The 6587-nt window shown below is 33.5% G+C and overlaps 1 protein-coding gene across 7 annotated transcripts in view; it reads left to right on the top strand.

Annotated features, from left to right (window-relative positions):
* Positions 1–6587, top strand: part of LOC106789201 (histone deacetylase 4) — a 79883-nt gene that overhangs the window by 29781 nt on the left and 43515 nt on the right. For 5 of the 7 annotated variants that reach the window (XM_014753212.1, XM_014753213.1, XM_014753209.1 and 2 more), the window contains exon 1: positions 3422–3972. The exons of the other annotated variants lie outside the window; for them this stretch is intronic. The gene's annotated coding sequence lies outside the window, so the exon portion shown is untranslated. Of the gene's footprint in view, positions 1–3421; positions 3973–6587 lie in introns of those variants that run through there. 7 annotated transcript variants of the gene reach the window in all.

The raw sequence follows: 6587 nt of genomic DNA, 5'->3' as shown, positions 1-6587 counted from the left end.
TCTCAATGTTATTCTCGTTTTATATTAAGAATAAAATTCAATAATTTTGACCTCCTGAAAATCGCATACGAATGAGATGAGGATTCATGCGAATTGCTAGAGCGTGTAGTACTTTTTTTTTTTTTTTTCTTTTCCTTATTCTTCCTTCAAAAAGAAATAAGTAGAGGACGCGAGAAGGGGGATAATGGATGCTGTGACGTAAAAATAATTTCTATGGTTGGGTCTTTCTTTTCTTTCTCTTTCCATTCTATTATATTCTCTTCTCTTCTCTTCTATGAAGAAGAAAGGGTAGACAAAAGGGCATCCGTCGAGTTATCGACCAAGTTTTCTTCTTCTCTCTCTCTCTCTCTCTCTTTCTTTCTGCATCCTTTCTCTCTCATTCTCTTTCAGGAAAGTTCATATATATATATATATATACCGTACGAAAAAAAGGAGAAAAAAAATTTTTCGTATCCCACCCCTCGGCCCCTTTGTCGCGTTCACCCAAGTGCCATTCCGCAAGGGGTGGAAAAGGGTCGAGAGCTAGGTAAGCGGCTAAAAATAACGACGGTACATCATATCGAACGGTCTGCTATAAATAGATCAAATTGACTTGACGCGAAAGAAAGATAGAGATAGAGAGGGAGGGTGGAAGGGTGAAGGGGGCAACGGGGGTAGAGAAAGAGAAGATTAGAGGGAATTCTCTCTCTCTCTCTCTCTCTCTCTCTTTTTTTCTCTTTCTATGCAGTGACGCGTATGACAAAAATCACTACCGATACAGAAAAAAAAAAAGAAAAAAAATGTAAGGGCCAAGCTTTCTCCAATAAATTTAAACCAAAATTGCAACATTATTTTTTTTTAATATAAATATAACCGTATTATTTATTTAAAAGAAAAAAAAGGAAGAAAAAATGCGTTATATTGTCGAAATAAATCGATTAAAATTGGACACCTGGTACAGTACCAGGCTTATCTCCAATAAATTTAAACCAAAATTACAACATTATTTTTTTTTAATATAAATATAACCGTATTATTCATTTAAAAGAAAAAAAAGGAAGAAAAAACGCGTTATATTGTCGAAATAAATCGATTAAAATTGGACACCTGGTACAGTACCAGGCTTATCTCCAATAAATTTAAACCAAAATTGCAACATTATTTTTTTTTAATATAAATATAACCGTATTATTTATTTATAAGAAAAAAAAGGAAGAAAAAACGCGTTATATTGTAGAAATAAATCGATTAAAATTGGACACCTGATACACCTAATACTCGTATTGCAGGTGCATGCATGCGCATCTATGTACGTATACGCATAATTATGTACGGCTTTTTACGTGGTCGGGTTCGTGTAAACACAATGTATAAAAACAAGCTTCTCGTTTGCTCTTTTCCCCTTTACGTTTCTTTTTTATTTTTATTTATAAACACGGAAACGTGTGTAAAAGTTTCTAGATTTCCCTTTTGATTGACTTTTTTTTTTTTCTCCCATAGGGGGTGTCTCGCGGGACACATTTAGTGACCATCGAAGCGTTCACTATTTCGTAGTTTTTTAAATTAGATATAAATTACTATTAAACGGACATATTTATAACGTGTTTCCACACACACACAAATATATATATATATATATATATATATATACATGCATAGGGCAGGTTCATGTCAGTGCTATCTCTTAACTACTGCTTCGTATGGATCGATAAGAGTGAGTTTAGGGTCGATGGCGAAGGGTCGAAGACGACAAGAGGAAGCCGGCCGACCTTGTTAGCTATTTTTGGAAAGGTGCACGTAATTGGTTCGATATTTTTTTTTTCCTTTTCTCTTTTTTTTTTTTTCTTTTTCTTTTTCTTTTTCTCTCTTTTATTCTTTCTTTCCTTCCTTCTAATTTTTTTCTCATTATTATTTATTTCATTCTATTTTATTAACTTCTTTATCCTCTCGTTCGCGGCGTTACATATTTCGAAATGGTAAAAAAACAGGGGTTGGAAGGGACAAAATAAATTCGTGTATCACGCGTGAGAATACGAAGAAGAAAAATAAGAAGAGGATAAGTATAGGAAGGGGGTAGAGGGGGTAGGGAAAAATAAAAAAAGAATTGAAGGTGTAAAAGAGGAAAAAAAGGGAAAAAGATAAAAATAAAAAAGGAAAAACGAAAGAAAATTCCGCTTTAGATCGAATTAGGCCACAAAGAGAGACACGTGTGTATATGCAAGCAAAGTACATAGCTCGGAAAGACAAAGGAGTTCTATTCTGACTTTCGATCGCGGGAACAAAGCGAAAGGTCGAGTGAGGGAGTGAGAGAAAAAGAGAATGAGAAAGAGTGAGAGAATGAGGGAAAGAAACAGAGATATACAAGTCGAGCGTGACGTTGTTTCGAATCTCTTTGATAGTTAATTAGCTTATTTAACACTTGCTTTTTTATTGAAGTTTATTCTTAACGAGTAAATAAAGTAAACAAACCTTACTTTACCGTCGTGTTGTTTTATTGCTATCGATTGCGAACGCGAAAGTATTCGTTTAAAGTATAACAACTTTAACAACTGGGAAGATAAGTTTTCAATGTTTCGAAATAAGGGAAAAAGAATTATTGCCACGAAGAAGACAGAGAGAGAGAGAGAGAGAGAGAGAGAGAGTAAAATACAAATAAAAATAAAAAAAAGGGTTACGTCTCATTAAGATCTTGTGAAAAACTCGCTGTGCTAGCTCATACGAGAGAGTAGCATCTCGTATTCTCTCCAATCTTTACCGTACGTGATAAGATTAATCTGTACAGTGTCATTAACGCCAGTAATTTATATATATATATACACACACACGTATATGTATATATATATTCTGATTACTAGTTGATTTCTATGAATCGGCTGGCAAAAAACAAAGGGCCACCGATAAGGCCGCTTCCTGAAGCGGTGGACCACAACCCACGGACTTCCGACGAAGTATATAAAGTTGTATGCATTTTTTAATCCCCCCATTGAGATTACTCGATGCGTCATTTATTGTTATCTTAAAAGATGTACGGTTATTATTTGTGCATAATGAATGAGAATATTGTTTTATCATTGGCAGTGTGTTAAAACTTACTTAACTGATTAATAATAATAATAATATTCTAGTTGATAATATTAACAATGAAGTTTGCAGTTGTAATATAATCAAAATTGGTGTTGTTTGTTTAAATAATAATTAATAAAAATAGATGAAAGGAAAGAAAAAAGATTTAAAAAAATGGTATACACATATATATATAATATATATATATGTATGCGGTGGGCCAAGGAAAGTACGGTTACGTGCCTGTGTGTGTCGTCCGACGCAACATTGCTGGCGAAGTCTAAAAATAGTTTGAATTTGGCGGTAACGCCGAGGGTGGCGCTGCCGGCGCGGCGCGAAAGGCTACCGCGGAAGAGTGGGAGGTATGGGGGGGCCGAGCTCGCGCTGCCTCCCAGTTCTTTCTCGGCTGTCGCGTAATAACGTTGTGTTTTATTGGTACCTCGGTATCCGCGTCATTTTCCTGCACCTTTTTTTTCCCCTACTCTGGTATTATCGTTTTCCCTATCTCCCCCTAACCGAGTATAGTACTTGCAATGGATTTTCGCGTATTCCCAAAGTGATAATAATACGCGAGTGATCGCGAGTGACAGAATTGTATGGAACGTATTTTTGATCGTGTGAGAAAAAGAAGAAGAGTAATAAAGATAGAAGGAAAGAAGAGAAAGAGGGACATATAGATGTACTTACACACACACAGGTACAGAAGTGCATATATATATATATATATACATACATACACATAGAACGCAGAAGAGCGTCGTGGCAGCTTCCGCATCGCGAAGGTACTTGGGACCCACATTAGTTGGTTAACTCTTGCCAAGCAACATAAAGAAGAAACACCTATAACGTTGTTCGCGTTGGGAAGACTTTTAGCATCGATTCTTCTTCGTATTTCTCCTCGTCGTTGGATAATCGCCGTATTTTTCAAAGGTAAAAGACAAGATCGCGTGTGGTAGCGAGCAAGAGGCGCCGCCGTGCGAGAGTTTTACGCCGCCATCTTTTACCGCGATCGTCTTTCTCTCTCACTCTTTATTTCTCTTTCCCTATCTATCTATCTATATCTCTTTCTCTCTATCTATCTATCTATCTCTCTCTTCTTCGTTGTGTGTTCCATCGAGGAGGAACGCGACAAATTAGCTCACGATAGTCGCAAACGCCCTTTTTTTTTTTTAGTTTTCTTTTAAACAACTACAAACATTATCGTTTATTTATATGATTAAAATGCATCGGATTTTCTTACTTTTTAAATGTTGTCATTTGAAAAACAAATTATTTAGAGATAGATTTAATCGAATAAGGGAGAGATATATCTTCGATAGGCTTTAACTGCACGAGAGAGAAAACACCTGTTGTCTTAGCACTTTTACCTACACCACTATTTCCCCCCCCCCCTCTCTCTCTCTCTCTCTCTCTCTCTCTCTCTCTCTCTTACTCCGTTAACTCAGCGATTCTAGGTAAACAGCTTCGTTCCTCGTATTGCAGCACGTAGATTACGCGAAGAGAGAGAGAGAGAGAGAGAGAGAGAAAATGAAAGAGAAAAAGAGAGAAAGAGAGAGAGAGAGAAAATAATCTTCGTCAGTGTTCGTTTTCCTTCGATGTTCTTCGATCGAAGCAAGGGTTTCTCGTGTTCTCTCTCTCTCTTTCTCTCTCTTCCTCTCTTTCTCTCTCCTTTTGTTTTTCTTCGTTGAACCTATCGCCTATCGTTCTTCTTTAATCTCTCTTTCTTTCTTTCTTTCTTTTTAATTCTTTCCCTCGGTTCATTCTTTTTTTTCTTCTCTTTTCTTCTTTTAATCGGATTTCTCTCTCTCTCTCTCTCTCTCTCTCTCTCTCTTTCTCTGCAACGAGATTTCGTTCTTAACGAGATTTTACTCTCTTATGCTAGTAGACAAGTGTTTGACCTAATATATATATATATATGAATATGTATGTATATATGTGTATGAATACACCATGGAACTTTTTATTATTTTCGAAAGGGTTGAAGAATTTTCTTTCTCTTCGTTTCTTTCGCAAGACCTTCAAAGGTTTACACGAGAAGAATTTATGAGATCGTTATCAACGAACTGCGTCTCTCATGGTATATACATATATCTATATGCATATATACTATATATATATATATATATATATATATATTTTCTGTATATAACCATAGAAATATGTATGTACATCGTTAAAATGTAATTTTAACGAGGAATTCGCTTACGTCTTATTCGTTGAAAATTTTAATACGCAACAAACGCCTTATATATCCACCAGTAGTTATAATAATAATAATAATAATAATAATAATAATCGTAATAATAAAAATAATAATAGTAATCATCGTAATCATCATCGGAAGGGTTAGGAGGGAGGAAAGGGAAGGAAAATGAAGGCGTGCACGCGTCGTCGAATCTTTTTCTTTCTTGATAATAAAAACAAGACGAGCCTTCTTCTTCTTCTTCTTCTTCTTCTTCTTGTTCGTTGAGAAATTCATGTATGCACGAAAGATAACAGATGAAAGAAAAAAAAACAGATCTAGTTAATTCTTCCTTTTTTTTCTTTTCTTTTTTAAAAAACCACGCGTATACAAATATTTGTTTTTTTTTTCCTCCTTCCCCCCCCTCTAGTTTCTTATTCCATCATTTTCTCTCGTATCTCAATTTCTCTTCTTTTTATATATATATATATATTAGAATTATAATTATTATTAAGACGATATGAGAAACAAAGCTTATGATTCAAACGTGTATTAAAAATATATCATCGATATTTTAAAAAAATGAAACAGAAGGGGAGAGAGGAGATAGGGGGATGCTAAATTTGAATTTAATTTTGCAAGGAATAATAATTAATTGAACCCTTTGATTATTGAATACTTTTATTTAAAATGTTTTCGTATAGATACCGAATGATTTAATATTAATTTTTGATTGATATTATTAATCTCTCAGAGATCTAATAATAAATAACATATATTTAATAATTAAAGTTTTTTTTTTTTTTCATTCTTCACATATATATAATTTTCATACGCAAAAGCAACATTAATTCAATTATCTTACATTAATATTGACGATAACACGTACACAAAACGTATCGATAGAAGATAGAAGATTGCTGGGAACTTTTATCAAATGCATATATGCATTCGTAACAATCAAAAGGGTTAAAAGGTTCTCTTTTTAAAAGTAATTAACACTGAACGCGTACAATTCGTAATATACATTATACATTTCTAAATAAAATCAATTATATATATATATATATATATATTGTTATATAACTATATCTCTCAATTGATTTTTTAAAATATTCATTCTATATAAAAATACTTATGTTTTTTTTTTTTTTTTTAAAAGCAATCATTCTACTAAACCGTTCACGAATAAAAATTAATTGCATACGCGAAATGTTGTCGATACGTTTAGTGTAATAATAATTTGTTTAAATATCATTCTATATAAAAATACTTATATGTTTTTTTTTATTATTTATTAAAAAATCAGTCATTCAACTAAACCGTTCCTGAATAAAAATTAATTGCATACGCGAAATGTTGT

Source organism: Polistes canadensis, unplaced genomic scaffold (assembly GCF_001313835.1).
Source record: "Polistes canadensis isolate GaletaPanama2010 unplaced genomic scaffold, ASM131383v1 scaffold_170, whole genome shotgun sequence".
Lineage (NCBI taxonomy): Eukaryota > Metazoa > Arthropoda > Insecta > Hymenoptera > Vespidae > Polistes > Polistes canadensis.
This window is presented reverse-complemented; position numbering and strand designations above follow the sequence as displayed.